Below are 17,133 nucleotides of genomic sequence, written 5' to 3'. Positions count from 1 at the left end.
CAAATGACAAAAATGTGAGGATTTATTTCTGGACTCTATTCTGTTCTGTTAAGCTATATATCTATCCTTATTCTAAAAATATAAGTCTTGGTTATTGTAGCTTTATATTAAGCTTTGCAATCAGGTAGTGTAAGTCCTCCAACATTGTTCTCTTTCAAAATTATTTTGGCTATTCTATACTCTTTCCATTTCCATATAAATTTCAGAATCAGTTTGTCAATTTCTAAAAATGAAACAAAACAAAAATCCTGCAGGGATTTTCATAGGGATTACACTGAGCCTATAAATCAATTTGGGAAGACTTGACATCTTAACGATATCGAGTCTTCCTAGGGTATCTGGGTGGTTCAGTGGGTTAAGTGTCCAACTCCTGTTTCAGCTCAGGTCATGATCTCAGGGTTGTGAGACTGATCCCTGCATCAGGCGTGGAGCCTGCTTAGAATTCTGTCTCTCTTTCCCTCCCCCCACCACTTCCGACCCCCCTCTCTAAAAAAAAAATACTGAGTCTTCCAATCCATGAGGATAGTATATCTCTCCATTTTTTAAAAAAAGCTCTTATTTCATTTCTATTAGTAATGTGTTGTATTTTTTCAGTGCATGCTTCTTGCATTCCTGGTGTCAACTTTATTCCTAAGTATTTTTTCTTTGTCATTCTATTATAAATGGAATGACTTTCTTAATTTTCTTCTTATACTGTTCCTAATATATAGAATGCAACTGATTTTGTATAGTGATCTGTTATCCTATGACCCTGCTAGACTCACTTACTAGTTCTAGTAGATTATTTCTTATTGTAGATAACTCTGAATTTTCTATAAAAAGAACATGTTGTCTGTGAATAAAAACAATTTTACTTCTTTTCCAGTATGTATTCCTTCTAGTATCTTTTCTTTATTATATTGGTTGAAATCTCCAATGCAATTTTGAGTAGAAGTGGAGAGAGAAGATATTCTTGCCTTTTTTCTAAACTTAGGTCAAAAACATTCTGTCTTTCACCAGCAAGTATAATATCAGCTGTAGTTTTTCGGAAAGTCACACTTAATAAGATTGAGGACATTTTCCTCTATTCCTAGTTTATTGAGGCTTTTACAAATGAAAAAGTGTTGAAATTTAGTAAGTATTTTTCCTGTGTCTGTCGGATGATGGTCATGTGGATTTTGTCTTTTATTAGTATGGTGCTTCTCATTGATGGATTTATTGGATGTTTATAATGAATCCAAGGGATTTCAGGGCCAATCAAGGAGAAAGATGTGGCCACAGACTGGTAGGAACAGACAACCATCTTTAAAAGGATGCACACATGGGGGGACCATCGCTCACAGGGGGAGACCTTCCAAAGGGCCACACCATTCTGAAGGGGAAGAGGGCAGGGCAAATCCCAGACAAGGGGTACTTGAGAGGGGACTTCCGTGTCTTGATGGGGAGTCTCTTTGTTAAAGAGTTCTGAAGAGCAGCAGTGATCTGGGGTCTTAGAGATCTAGGATTTATCTTCTCCATGGCTAGCAAATTTTGCCTGAAGTTTTGTGGGTATACAAAGCAGATAGGCTCTAAATGGTTAAAAATCTGCTTCTCAGGGCTATATTTAAAGCACAGGGATATGTAAAACTTTAGCACAAGGAGCTAATGGTACTGACCTGTTGTGAAAAAGTAAACAATATAGGACCAATATATAGGGACATTCTTTGGCTCATTTATATAGCAATCCATCCCCTGTCCCTGTATTGTCTTATAACAAAAGTTGTAATTTATTTCTCTTTTTTTTAAAGATTTTTATTTATTTGACAGAGAAAGAGAGAGAGAGAGCACACAAGCAGAGGGAGTGGCAGGCAGAGGGAGAGGGAGAAACAGACTCCCTGCTGAGCAGGGAGCCCAATGCGGGACTTGATCCCAGGACCCCAAGATCATGACCTGAGCCAGACGCTCAACTGACTGAGCCACCCAGGTGCCCCTGTAATTTATTTCTTAAAACAGGATTTCGGGGACTGTGTAAAGCATTCTCAAGACCAGAATTCCAAGAAGGCACAAACTGAAAATGCAGAGCTCCTTGACAGTCAGTGGATTTAGCGGGGGGAAATCAGAGACTCAGAAAAGATTTTTATTTGTTCAATCTATTTAGTCAACAGAGTGATTTTATGGCCTCTACAGTGCATATCCCCGAATGTTAGTGAAACTGGATGAGTGTTATCTACCTGCGTGCAGAGAGATGAATTGGTAAGTACACAGAACCCCTCACCCCACCACACCAAGCAACCAATAAGCAATTGAGGGCTAGGTGGGTATCCAACGCCGTTGCCCCTAAACTGTGATAAGATTTGACAAAGAGTTTCAGTTCTTGGGCCGTTTGTTTAATTTGTGTAAACATAGCTACCTGTGTTACTTTTCGTTTAGTGTCCCAAACCCCAAATGTATGCAGTTTGCCCCCAAAATTAGTGATTGCGGGGTGGTTAGAACAAGAGGGGCTGTTTGAAAAGCTCATTTGCAGTGATGGAGAGTGGTGGCTAGCATGAGTTGTGGGAGCAAGTCCTTGGGCAGGGGGGTTAAAGCTACTGGAATTTTTAGCCATGCCCAGGTACATGAAATATTGTCCTGTGTTGGATGAAGGGAAGCTTATGATGGAGGAAACCATCTGATTCCCTTCCAAACTCACCAGGTTCCTCCTGCTGCCAACATTCTCGGTGTTCCTGTGAAGGTTAAGTTTGTATGGCTTTACTGAAGCTCCAGGGAGTGTTAATAGAAAGATACAGTGTTGGTGTGCCTGGGTGGCTCAGTCGGTTAAGCGACTGCCTTCAGCTCAGGTCATGATCCTGGAGTCCCAGGATGGAGTCCCGCATCTGGTTCCCTGCTCAGCGGGCAGTCTCCTTCTCCCTCTGACCCTCCCACCTCTCTCATCCTCTCTCTCTCCCCCCTCTCTGTCATTTTCTCTCTCTCAAATAAAGAAAAAAAGAAATAGTAAATAATAAAAATAAAATCTTAAAAAAAGAGTGTTGCAGTCAAATAGCTTTGCAGTTGGTCATGGGCACAGCCCACGATTGGCGACATATTTCTGTACGCTTAGCCTCTGGATATTGTTGCTGGGTGTTGGGGGTACAGGAATAGGATTATCTTGATGAAAGAAGTTGATGGAGGAGCTCGGCCAGGTAGTTCTTACACTATGCCCCTGAAAATCGGGTTGGCAAGGCCAGCATGCGCCATCTTGTGGATGGCGGTGGCTAAGTCAAGACACGGCTTTGGTTTGGTGGGTAAATCTGTATCCTCCTCCTTTTTCTGTTAAGTGTGCGCTGGTGTCTGGGTTTCCTGCTGGCTGCGTGTAGTAAGCAGCATCGGTGTGATTCAAGTGTGGGGAATAAACTGTGCAGGCACTCTAAGCAGTTTGGAAAAAAAGTTGTTAATTTAGCCACGCAGCAAATGATGTCATGAACTGTGGGACACTCGTGGGATCCTTATGGGGAGGGACTGAATTATTTCCAAAAGAGACATTAACTGTTTTATACATTTGGCCATTTTCTGTCTCTTTTTTGGAAGATTTTATTTATTTATTTGAGAGAAAGAGCACGAGGAGGTAGAGGGAGAAGCAGACGCCCCACGGAGTGGGGATCCTGACTCTACCACTTCTGTCCCAGGGGCCATTTTTCTAGGGTAGACTCAGAGGGTGCCCCTTGGGAGGGGGTGATGTGACCACACCAGTCAATTTCCTCTCAGGTTAACCTTGCCTCTAAATTTTGAATTGTTGTTTCCATCTCCTCCCTTATGGAGTCCTGGACGTTTTTTTCAAGAATTCCCCCAGAAGGGTGACCATCTCACTCAAATATTTCTGAAGGCATTTGATGGTTTTGGTGGACTCAGCAGACGTTACAATAGCTATAAGCAAGTAGATGTGGGTTTGGGTGGAAAGACTCCCATTCAGGTGGGCGGATAGATTTCTCCATGGGATCTGATCTGCTTTTCATGGGGCTTGTCCTTGCTGTGACACCTTGGAGCTCTGCTGGTTCACCGTGGTGGCTAAGGAATGCAGCAATGTTTGCAAAGCACATTTCCCCCACGTGTCAGCTTGCCCTTGGCCTTGTGAGGTGAGAGAATGGTAGAGAGGAATTCCCAGGCTGATTGTAGACACTGATATCTTGGGCTTGCTTTGCCCTGGGTGAGATGTAGTAAACATGACCCTCCTAGTGTCTAGATTAGCAGCCGGGAAGGAGGAGGTTTCGTGGTAAGTTTCCCTGGGTCACTTGGTGAGAACAGTTTTCCTTCTGCCTCAGTGAGAGTGGCTTGTACTTGAAGGACAAAAGAGAGCATTACAATGAATGGGAAAAGAGCCCAGTAGTTTTAAGGGCATACGTTGTTGGCCAAGTTTGATTTATCATCGTCGGGGCGGGGGGGAACTAGTGAGAGCTCTCGTTTTCTTAGTGTGATCCTGTAGGGTTTATTGGTGTTGGCTGTAGACGATGGCATTTCTAATTTGAATCCCCCAATCACGAGCATCCCAGTGGTAATACCGGTGAATGCCATCTCTGGGCTTGCCTTAAATTAGATTCGTGGCTGGTGGCCCTTTGCTCCGTTCATTTGCTGGCACTGGTTGGTAATAGTCAATTTCATCTGATTTGGAGGAAAATTGGCCCCCAGAGTTGGAAGATCTGGGTGAGTCACAGCCACATGGTAGAGTCTGGCTTAGCCAGAGTGGGAGCTGCTGGTTAGTTGTAGAGACAGGAGGGCGAGGAGCGCCAGCCTCCGTGTTGGTGTCTGTGATCGTGTTAGCAGGACAGACCAATCTGAATAGGCAGTGGCACAGTTCTTGGGGTCTCCGTGCTGACCCACATCGCATGTCACCCTGTGGCATGTGTGTGGCCTGTTGTTTTCAGACAAACCTCGTCACCAGTAGGGTGTTGGGGGGGATCCATTGGGGGCTGTGGAGCTGACGCTGGTGTACGTAGGAAGTTCTCCAGTAAGGAGAGGACACAGCCAAAGGTTAGAGGTGAAAGTCGTGGGTCATCTGTGTGCAGCAGTCGGGGCAGAGAGAGGGTGGGCCATCAGTCCGTGAGATCTGGTGCTGAGTTGTGGCTGGTGCGGATGCGGATGCTAGCCAAAGTCAGAGCATCTCTACTGGTGGTCTTTTCATTTGTTGTGAATTTTCATATGATGAAGTTATGCCACAGGGGTGCAAATTTAATGGAATCAGGACTGTGGACAGTACTTTTGATCTTTTTTTTTAAGGTTTTATTTATTTATTTGAGAGAGCAACAGAGAACAAGTGGGGATAGAGGGAGAGGGAGAAGCAGGTTTCCCGCAGAACAGGGAGCCCAGTGTGGGGCTTGATCCCAGGACCCTGAGATCATGACCCAAGCCAAAGGCCGATGGCTAACCGACTGAACCACGCAGGCGCCCCTGTACTTTTGAACCTGAGGGACCATTGTTCTTTCAGGAGTTCTTGTTTTAAAATGCTTCTATTTCTTTCTATGATAGTTCTTGCTGTAGGATGGCAGGATAGGTGGAGAATCTAAGCTGTGCTATTTTTTTATTGAGGTTTAATTGATATTATCTATAGGTATATAATGTAACAATTCAATATTTGTATATATTGTGGCATGATCACCACAGAAGGCTAGCAAATGTCCATCACCATATATTGTTACAAAACCATTTTTTCCTTGTACTAAAGGACTTTCAAGGTATACTCTCCTAGAGACTTTCAAATATGCAGTATAGTATTTTTTTTTTAGATTTATTTATTTATTTGTTTATTTGACAGACAGAAATCACGAGTAGGCAGAGAGGCAGGCAGAGAGAGAGAGCGAGAAGCAGGCTCCCCGCTGAGCAGAGAAGCCCGATGTGGGGCTCGATCCCAGGACCCTGGGATCATGACCTGAGCCGAAGGCAGAGGCCTCAACCCACTGAGCCACCCAGGCGCCCTGCAGTATAGTATTATTAACTATAGAAACCGTGGCAGACCCTGCCTCCCTAGAACTTACTCAGTTTATAACTGCACGTTTGTGCCTTTTGACTCCTTTCGCTCATTTGCCTACCTTACAGCCCCTGCCGCTGGCAGCCATCAATCTGTTCTCTGAGAATGATTTTAGTTTTTAGGGTTTTTTTTAGATTGTACATATAAGTGAGATCATATGGCATCTGTCTTTCCCTGTCTGAGTTATCTCATTTAGAATGATGTTCTGTGTGCACCTGGCTGGCTCAGTCAGTCAAGCATGTTTTGATCTCAGTGTCATGCATGAGTTCAAGCCCCACATTAGGCATAGGGCTTGCTTACGTACATATACACAGACACACACACACACACATATACAGACACATATACATATGTACATACATACATCATACATACATACAATGCTCTGAAGGTCCATCCAAGTTGTTGCAAACAGCAAAATTTCATTCCTTTTGATGTCAATAGGATTATTTTATATTTATTTCATATTTATTTTATCCATTTATTTATCAGTAGATACTTAGGTTGTTTATGTATGTTATCTATTAAAAATAGTGCTACAGGGGTGCCTGGGTGGCTCAGTCGGTTAAGCGTCAGCCTTTGGCTTGGGTCATGGTCCCAGGGTCCTGGGAACGAGTCCCGCGTCAGGTTCCCGGCTCAGCGGGAAGCCTGCTTCTCCCACTGCCTCTGCCCACTCCCCCAGCTTATGCTCTCTCTCCCTCTCTCATTCTCTCTCTCTCTCAAATAAATGAATAAAGTCTTTTAAAAAAAATAGTGCTGCAATGAACATGGGGATGCATATTTTTTTTTAATTTTTAATGGTTAAATTACTTTAATATTTTTGTTTTATTTTTTAATTCTGATTTTTTTACTTCAGCATAGTTGACACACAAAGTTACATTACTTTCAGGTGTACAACATAGTGAGTCAACAAGTGTTTGCGTCATGCTGTGCTCCCCACAAGGGTGGCTCCCATCTGTCACCATACAGCGCTATTGCAGTACCATCGCCTATATTCCCTATGCTGTGCCCTTTATTCTTTGGACTTCTGCCATAACTGGAAGCCTGGATCTCCGCCTCCCCTTCACGCATTTTGCCTGTTCCCCTCACCCCCGCCATCGCTCTGGTACCCATCACTTTGTTCTCTGTATTTATAGATCTGATTCTGCCTTTTGTTTGTGTGTTTTATTCATTTGCATACATCTTTTTCCATTTGTGTTTTTCTTTGGATAATTACTAAGAAGTGGAATTACTGGATTATATGGTAGCTCTATTTTTACTTCTTTTGAGAAACTCCATACTCTTTTCCGTGGTAGCTGCCCCAATTTACATTCCTACCAACAGGGCACAAGGGTTATCTTTTCTCCACATCCTCACCAACACTTGATATTTCTTTTTTACAACTGCCATTCCGGCAGATGCGAGGCGGTATCTCATTGTGGTTTTGATTTGCATTTCCCTGATGATCAGTGATGTTGAGCATCTTTACATGTGTCTGTTTGCCATCTTGTATATCTTCTTTAGGAAAATGTCAGTTCCTGTCCTCTGCTCACTTTTAATAGGATGGGGTTTTTTTTGGTGTTGTGTTGTATGAGTTCTTTATATGTTTTGGATACAAACTCTTTATCAGATCTGTCATTTGCAAACATCTCTCATTCAGCGGGTTGCCTTTTTGCTTTGTGGATGGTTTGTTTTTTGTTTTGTTTTACTTATTTATTTTTTATTTATTTTCACTGTACTAAATCTTTTCATTTTAGTGTAGTTTGGATAGTTTACTTCTGCTTTTGTTTTTCTTGCCTTAGGAGACATATCTAGAAAAAATGTTGCTACAGCCAGTGTCAGAGAAATTGCTGTCTGTGTTCTCTTGTAGTATTTTTCTGGTTTCAAGTCTCACATTTAGATCTTTAATTCATTTTGAATTTATTTTTGCAGAAGGTATAAAGAAGTGGTCCAGTTTCATTCTTTTGCATGTTGCTGGCCAGTTCTCCCAACACAGCTAACATCCTACTAAAAGGTAAAAAAAATGAGATCTTTTCCTCTAAGACCAGAAATAAGACAAGGATGTCCACGCTCATCACTTTTATTCAGCATGGTACCGGAAATCCTAGCCAGAGCAGTCAGTCAGATAAGAAAAAGAAATGAGGCATTCATATTGGTTAGGAAGAAATGAAGTTGTCACTATTTTCAGATGACATACATGTAGAAAAACCCAAAGACTCCACCAAAACATTACTAGAAGTAAGAAATTTGGTAAAGTTTCAGAATACAGAATTGATACCAAGAAACTAATACTGTTCCTGTACACTGGCAGTGAAGCAGCAGAAAGAGAAATGAAGAAAACAATTGCATTTTGCTCCTGCATCAAAAAGAATAAAATACCTAGGAATAAATTTAGAGGCAAAAGACCTGTACTTTGAAAGAAATTGAAAATGATACAAATGGAAAGACATACCTTGCTCATGGATTGGCAGAACTGATATCGTTAAAATGTCCATACTACCCAAAGCAATCTATAGATTTGATGCAATCCCTATGAAAATACCGATATCATTTTTCACCGAATGAGAACAAATAATCCTAAAATTTTTGTAGAACCACCAAAGACCCTGAAAGGCAGCCAAAGCAGTTTTGAAACGAAGAACAAGGCTGGAGGCATCACAGCTCCAGATTTTAAGGTATATGGCAAACCTATATTAATCAAAACAGTAGGGTCTTGGCAAAAAAATATATATATATCTCAGTAGAGAACCCAGAAATAAACCCACACTTATATGACAAAGGAAGCAAGAATATACAATGTGGAAAAGAGTTGCCTTTTCATTTTGATGATGATTTCCTTTTTTTTTTTTTTCCAGAAGCGTTTAGCTTTATGTAGTCCCACTTATTTATTTTTGCTTTGGTTGCCTTTGTTTTTGGAGTCAGTCCAAAAAAATCATCACCAAGACAGATGTCACAGGGCTTCCTGCCTATGTTTTCTTCTAGAAAGGTTATGGTTTCAGGTCTTACATTCAGGTCTTTAATCCATTTTGAGTTAATTTTTGTGCATGGTGTAAGATAGTCTAATCACCTTATTTTGCCTGTCCCTGGACAGTTCCCTCAAGACCATTTATTGAAGAGACGGTTGGCATTTGGTATAGTCCCTAATGGCTTTGTTCTCTACCATGACACCTCCTGTTAACAGTCCATTTTCATGAGCCCATGATGCCCCAGTGCCCCGACCTCTCATGGGTGGGGGCACTGATGGAAGAGCTAGGTTGACTCCTCCACCCCATATGGACTTCGGACTGTTTGAATAGGGGTGACAGTCTACAGCTGTCCATTATCTGGCCTCTTATACTCCAGTGCTCACTCCATTAGTAAAGGAAGACCACTGCTTTTCTTGCTTTGAGAGTCCTGACCATCCTCCCCGTTGTCCCCATTGAGCGAGCAGGGGGTGGGAGGCAGAGGCATTTCTGGGTTTGGGGCAAGTCAACCTCAGTAGCAGTATATGAGGTTGTTTCCTCGTGGACTTTGTAAATCTCCAGGAGGGCTGGGTATGACCTGCCCTTGTACGTATCCTTTCCATTTTAATAATGAGGTCTCTGTTGCTGATCTGACTTCACAGGCCACCTTTTCCATTGTGCAGGACATACTAGAAATCCTGGTCCGTGGGGTAACTCGCTCTGCCCCAGAAAGGGCCAAGGTTTCCAAAAGTGCCCTGTAGGCCACTGGGAGTTGCCTCTCTAATGGCAAACACATTTGGGTTGAGACGGAAGCTGATTACAGTAAAAGTCCATGGGTAGGAGTTTGCCTGTTCCTTTGGTCCAGAGGCCTCAGGAAGCAAACTCTGGCGGCAGAAACTTCTAATTGTATCTCTTGCCCTCAGGGCACATAGGGAAAAAGCTGAACTGAATAACCTCCCTTAGTTTATCTAGAGCCTCTTGTCACTCGGGTCCCCACTGAATATGGAAGACTTATGGACTGACTACCCGGTATATAGGGCCTAGCAAATAGTATGGCTGAAAAATGTGTTGGTGTCAAAATCCGAACTTCTAGGAAATGTCGAGCCTCCTTATGGATGTGGAAGGTTGGAATGCTAGGAGATTTTCTGTTACCAGATTGGGAACAGATTACCTTTTTTTTTTTTTTTAAGATTTTGTTGGGCTCCTGGGTGGCTCAGTCATTAAACGTCTGCCTTTGACTCAGGTCATGATCTCAGGGTCCTGGGATGGAGCCCCGCATCTGGCTCAGCAGGGAGTCTGCTTCTCCCTTTCCCATTCCCCCTGCTTCTGTTCCCTCTCTTGCTATGTCTTCTATCAAATAAATAAAATCTTTTTTTAAAAAAAAAAGATTTTATTTACATATCTTACAGAGAGTACAAGCAAAGGGAGTAGCAGCGAGAGGGAGAAGCAGGCTCCCCGCTGAGAGGGAGCCTGACTTGAGACTCGATCTCATGACTCTAGGATCATGACCTGAGCCGAAGGCAGATGCTTAACCAACTGAGCCACCCAGGCACCTCATAGTTTACACTTTTCAGTTCCAAATATAGCCCCCAAATTTAACAGAGTAAAAGGGCCTTCTAGGGTACCTTATACCTTACACATTCTGAAGTGACGCAGTGACCTCTGTGCCCTCTCAGGAAGGTGCTCACTCGTTGTGGGTCTGTAAGACAGAGAGTTGGCAGGTGCAGGAAAGAGGATGTCCTCAATATAATGCCAAAGGCATTTTGGTGGGAGTGAGGGGCAGGCATCTAGGTCCTGTCAGCAAAAACCCATGCACAATGGTGAGACTATTGAAGTCTACCCTCCCCCCGCCCCCAGGCAACCAGGAAAAGGTCTGTTGTTGACCCCCAGATGTGAAGGCAGATTATAGTCAACTCTCCTGTGAGACTTTTCACTGAATGGAACATATTAGCCAAGTCTGTAACTCCAGACCATTTGCCCATATTCTTTTTTTTTTTTAAGAATTTTATTTATTTATTTGACAGAGATCACAAGTAGGCAGAGAAGCAGGCAGCGAGAGGGGGAAGCAGGCTCCCCACTGAGCAGAGAGCCCAGGACCCTGGGATCATGACCTGAGCTGAAGGCAGAGGCTTTAACCCATTGAGCCACCCAGGCGCCCTGCCCATATTCTTTTGAGTGTTGTTTGCTAAAGGGGTGATTATCTGGTAGAGGAGCTCTAATGTAGGGAAAGCCTTATTTAATCATCCATAATCTGTAAGTAGCCATCACTCACTGGTAGTGGCTGTAAGCACAGGCTATCAGGGAATGGAATGACAGGACAGCACTTCACGTCTGCTGTGACAGGATGTCACCCTTCGGTGCCTTGCCATGATTGTTACTGGGGTGTGTTTACCACCCACACCAGTATGGGAACATTCACTGGTTACCCGTGCTGGCCAATAGCATACAAGCCTTAGGCTGTTACTCACTGATGACTGAGACTCCCCCTTCCAATAATGAGAACAGGGATCATCTCCAAGGGAACAGTCAGGACAAAAAGATCTTTAGCATTTTGCCTCCCAGGGTACCACCAGCCCTTCCCCCATCTCCATCTTGTCTTCCCCCAGAATGTGGGCTTTTACTCCCCTCCAGGCTGTGTCCTGGTGAGATGCTGCCTGGAAGCAAGGCCCAGCACGCCTCTCGGTGACTTGGGGGGCCCCTTTCCAGGAAGACAGCAACCCCCTTTGGAGTCCTGTTGAGGGTCAAAAATAAGAACTTCCTTGCCTTGGTCACCTTAAGTAATGCTTCACCCAACCAAGCCCAAGGGTTAGGATCTTGATATCCCTCCAGGGACAAGCTAGAATGATGACATCTGCAATTGGATAGGTCAATGTCACAACATCTGAGGCGTGTGTCCCCTCACAACCACAGCTGCACTTTGGCAGCTGGCCTTGGCCTGTCACAGCTGACTCCAGGGATGAGGGCATCCTCTCATTTCCATGTTCCCCAAATCCCTGGCCCGGCCACAGGGGAACTCCTCCTTCTATGGCCCATCATGGGGTCAGGAGTAGCCCTCCCTCGGTCTAGGGGCCTGCACTCCTCTTCTTTTTCTATCAGGCCTACGACGGGCCTTAGGGTATCTGGCCCCTGTCTCGTATCAAAGACCCAAGCAGGTGAGCTGTTCTCCTTCCCTGGGCAGCTCAGCACCTCTAATGCCAAAAGTCCATTCTAAGGATGTGGCTTCATCCACATACTGGGGTTACCACTTGACCAGGCTAACGAGGCCCAAGAGAAGCCCACAGAAGATGGAGCCACTAAGAAGAACAGGGCTGTGACATGGAGGCGGTCCAAATTTGAGCCCCGAACACCTGAAGCCATCCAGAATCACATCGCGCTTTGAGTGTCCTAGCGACTAGACAGACGTGCCAATTCCTTGATCGTCACCAAAGCCCCATCCTTACGACCCCATGTAGTGAGTTTGAGGATTTGGAGCTAATCAAAGAAGAGATGGGATCACAAGAGGATGTCAGTATTTCTCAGCAGGAATTTATTTATTTATTTATTTATTTTTTGGGTGGTGCTAAGACAGGTGGCATGTGACTGAAGTCCCTCATAACAGGAAAACTCCAGAGGCGATGGCACAGCGCCCCCTCCCAGAAAGGGGAGAAAACAGTGCAACTCCCCGTGGGGAGGGGAATTGGAGAATGGGGAACTAACTACAGCTGGGCGACGCAACGTCACTCAGCAGCAAGGCCGGCAGTGGCTGCCTGTGTCCCTTATGATCCCACAGTTTGTCATATCTATGGCTGGTGGATTTGGGGTCCAGTTTTGCAGGGTACGTGAAGCGGGCAGACTCTACCTGGCCGAAAATATGATTTGGGCTATATTAAAAGCAAGTGGATTTGTAAGATTTGAGTTTGGCACTGGCAAGCTTTGAAGCAATGGTCCCGGTTCGCTATGAAGAAGCAACCAAGAGAAGGCCCGTAGATACAGGCCACACTTGCCTCATTTATGTAACAATCTTGAGCTTTTATGTGAGGTAATGATAAGATTGGTTCTTTTTCAAATAGAGATAGGGTTGTTCCAGCATCACTTGCTTTGAAAAGACTATAATTACTCTACTAGGTTGCATTGCTTGTTGTTCATTGAATTTGTTGCAGTTCAACTGATTTGTACCTCTATTTCTAGATTGTTCCATCTGTTCTGTTTCTTTACAGGTCTGTCCCTGTTCTTCAGGTCTTGATCATTGTAGCTTTATAATAAGTCCTGAAATCAGGCAGTGTGAGTCCTCCAGTCTGGTTTTTCACAATGATCTGGGGATATTCTAGGTCCTTTGTATCTCCACGTGTATTTTAGAATCTATCAATTGTCCAGCAAGCATGCTAGGAGTGCATTGAAACTAAACATCAGTTTGGGGGGAAATTGATATCTTTACAATGTTTGGTGTTCCAATAAAGGCTATATATTAATTTAGCTCTTGACATTCTTTCAGTAATGTTTGTAATATTCTCTACAGAGATCTCGTACTTATTTTGTTATATTTATTCTTTGGAGTGTTTTTTGGTTTTTTTTTTTTTACATTTCTTGATATAATTGTGAATTGCATAATTTTAAACTTATTTTCTAATTATTGCTGATATGTAGAAATACAGTTGTATATGGGGCACCTGGATGGCTCAGTGGGTTAAGCCTCTGCCTTCAGCTCAGGGTCCTGGGATTGAGCCCTGCATTGCATCAGGCTATGTGCTCAGCAGGGAGCCTGCTTCCCCCTCTCTCTCTGCCTGCCTCTCTGCCTGCTTGTGATCTCTGTCTGTCAAATAAATAAATAAAATCTTTAAAAAAAAAAAAAGAAATACAGTTTTGTATATACAATTTTATATATTGACATTTTATTCAGTAATTTTGCTAACTTCACTTCTACAATCTAATAGATCTGAAGATACTTTTAAATCTTTTTACATTAAAAAAGTATAATCTGCAAATTATGATGGTGTTAGTTTTTCCTATCCTTGCTTTTTCAACTTCTTTTTGTTGAGTTGTTGCATTGGATAGGACTTTCAGTTCAACACTGAATAAAAATGGTATAACAATAGCAGATATTCTTTTCTTGATCTTGATCCGAGGAGAAACTTTTACTCATTCACCATTAACTATAATGTTTGCTGTAGGATTTATATAGATCTTTATCTTTAACCCTTTGTCGGATTGGGGAGCTCTTGTCTATTTCTAGTTGACTTTTTTTACTCTTTTTTTAATTAAGATTTTAATTTTAATTTCAGTACAGCTAACATAGCGTTACTTAGTTTCAGGTGTACGATGTAGTAATTCAACACTGCTGTTCATTCCTCAGTGCTCATCGTAAGTGTACTCTTTAATTCCCATCACCTATTTCACCCATCCCCCTCCATTTCACCTCTAGTACCCACCAGTCCTCTACACTTTAGTGTGTGGTTTTTTTGGTTTGTCACATTCTCTTTTTTTCCTTTGCTCGTTTGTTTCTTAAATTCCACATATGAGTGAAATCATGGCATTTGTGTTTTTCTAATTTCACTTAGCATCATACTCTAGCTCCATCCGTGTTGTTAGAAATGGCAGGATTTCATTCCTTTATATGCTGAATAATATTCTATTGCATGTGTATATTGTGTGGGTCTACACAATAGACGCACATAAACACACACACACACACACACACCCCACGTCTTCATCCATTCATCAGTTGAGGGACACTCCAGCTGCTCCTGTATCTTGGCTATTGTAAATAATGCTGCTATAAACACAGGGGTGCATGTATCCCTTTTAATCGCTGTTTTTCTGTTTTGGGGAAAATATCCAGTAGCATGATTACTGCATTATAGGGTGGTTCTACTTTTAATTTTTTGAGGAACCTCCATACTATTTTCCAGAGTGGCTGCACCAGTTTGCATTCCCACCAACAGTGCACAAAGGTTCCCCTTGTTGTTTCTTGTATTTTTTTTTATTTTAGCCATTCTGACAGGTGAGAGCTGATATTTCATTATAGGTTGATTTCTATTACCCTGATGATGAGTGATGTTGAGCATCTTTTCATGTGTCTGTTGGCCATCTGGATGTCTTCTTTGGAGAAATGTCTGCTCATGTCTTCTGCCCATTTTTTAATTGAATTATTTGTTTTTCAGGTGTTCGGTTGTATCAGTATTTTTTTTTTAATATTTTATTTATTTATTTGACAGAACAGAAATCACGAGTAGGCAGACAGGCGGGGGGGTGGAGGCAGGCTCCCTGCCAAGCAGAGAGCCCGATGTGAGTCTCCATCCCAGAACCCTTGGGATCATGACCTGAGCTGAAGGCAGAAGCTTTAACCCACTGTGCCACCCAGGTGCCCCGTGTATCACTATTTTATATGTACTGGATAGTAACCCTTCATCAGATGTATCGTTTGCAGATATCTTCTCCCATTCTGTAGGCTGCTTTTTAGTTATGTTTCCTTCACTTTGCCGAAGCTTTCTATTTTGATGTGGTCCCAATAGTTTAATTTTTTTGCTTTTATTTCCCTTGCCTCAGGAGACATCTGGAAAAATGTTGCTTCAGCTGATGTCAGAGAAATTACTGCCTAGGCTCACTTCTAGGAGTTTTATTGTTTCAGGTCTCACATTTAGGTCCCTAATCCATTTAGGGTTTATTTCTGTGTACAGTGTGAGAAAGTGGTCCACTTTCATTCTTTTGCATGTCGCTGTCCAGTTTTCCCAACACCATTTGTTGAAGACACTGTCTCTTTCCCACTGTATATTCTTTCCTCCTTTATCAAAGACTAACCATATAATTGTGGGCTCAATTCTGGGGTTTCTATTCTGTTCCATTTATCTCTGTGTCTCTTTAGTGGCAGGACCACACTGTTTTGATTACCACAATTTTGTAGTGTAACTTAAAGTCTGGAATTGTGATGACTCCAGGTTTGTTTACATTTTTCTTTTTTTTTTTTTCTTATCAACACCTTTTTTTTTTTTTTAAGATTGTGTTTATTTTCTTTGACAGAAGGAGAGCGCAAGTAGGCAGAGTGGCCAGCAGAGGGAGAGGGAGAAGCAGGCTCTCCCCTGAGCAAGGAGCCCAACAGAGGACTCAATCCCAGGCCCCCGGGATCATGACCTGAGCCGAAAGCCGACGCTTAAGTGACTGAGCCACCTGGGCGCCCCTGCTTTCATTTTTCAAGATTGTTTTGGCTATTTGTGGTCTTCTCTGATTCCATGTAAACTTTAGGATTGTTTGTTGTAGCACTGTGAAAATATGATGTGGGTAATTTGATCGCTTAAATCTGTAGATCGCTTTGGGTAGTGTGCGCATTTTAACAATATTTGTTCTTTCAACCCATAAACATGAATGTCTTTCCCTTTCTTTGTGTCTTCACATTATTTCATCAGTGTTTTGTAGTTTGCAGGTTACAGGTCTTTCCCCTCTTTGGTTAGGTTTACTCCTTGGTATCTTACGGCTTTTGGTGCAGTTTTAAATGGGCTTGATCTCTTCGTTCCCCTTTCTGGTGCTTCATTACTCGTATATAGAAATGTAACAGATTTCTGTGTATTGATTTTATATCCTCCGACTTTACTGAATTCGTGTATCAGGTCTAGCAATGTTTTGGTGGTGTCTTTTGGCTTTTCTTTATAGAGTATCATGTCATCTGTAAATAGTAAATGTTTTCCTTCTTCCTTGCTGATTTGGATGTCTCTTGTATCTTTTTGTTGTCTGACTGCTATGGCGAGGGCTTCTAGTACTGTGTTAAATAACAGTGGTGAGCATGGACATCCTTGTCTTATACCTGACTGTAGAGAGGAGAAGCTCTCAGTTTTCCCCACCGAGGATGATAGGAGCTGTGGGTTTTTTGTAGATGGCCTTTATGCTCTTGAGGTATGTTCCCTCTAAACCTACTTTGTTGGGCGCCTGGGTGGCTCAGTGGGTTAAGCCGCTGCCTTCGGCTCAGGTCATGATCTCAGGGTCCTGGGATCGAGTCCTGCATCAGGCTCTCTGCTCAGCTGGGAGCCTGCTTCCTCCTCTGCCTCTCTGCCTACTTGTGATCTCTCTCTGTCAAATAAATAAATAAAATCTTTAAAATAAATAAATAAATAAACCTACTTTGTTGAGTGCTTTTTTCATGAATGGATGTTGTACTTTGTCAGATGCTTTTTCCACATGTATTGAAATGATAATACGATTCTTATCCTTTCTTTTATTAATGTGATGTATCACATTGATTGATTTGTGAATACTGAACCACACTTACAAAGCAAGAAGAAATCCCAGGTGATT

General features: G+C 42.7%; 1 long non-coding RNA gene across 4 annotated transcripts in view; it reads left to right on the top strand.

Annotated features, from left to right (window-relative positions):
- LOC132006953 (uncharacterized) overlaps positions 1-16,899 on the top strand; it is a 31,557-nt gene extending 14,658 nt beyond the window's left edge. For 3 of the 4 annotated variants that reach the window (XR_009401277.1, XR_009401274.1, XR_009401275.1), the window contains 2 exons: positions 2,117-2,211; positions 15,868-16,899. This is a non-coding gene — a long non-coding RNA (uncharacterized LOC132006953). Of the gene's footprint in view, positions 1-2,116; positions 2,212-2,650; positions 2,925-15,867 lie in introns of those variants that run through there. The other variant, XR_009401276.1, reaches the window with a different exon arrangement.
- Positions 16,900-17,133: the final 234 nt, after the last annotated feature.

The sequence above is a fragment of the Mustela nigripes genome, chromosome X, assembly GCF_022355385.1.
Source record: "Mustela nigripes isolate SB6536 chromosome X, MUSNIG.SB6536, whole genome shotgun sequence".
NCBI classification, from domain to species: domain Eukaryota; kingdom Metazoa; phylum Chordata; class Mammalia; order Carnivora; family Mustelidae; genus Mustela; species Mustela nigripes.
The sequence above is the reverse complement of the archived record's forward strand: the minus strand, read 5'-3'. Positions and strand labels throughout refer to the sequence as shown.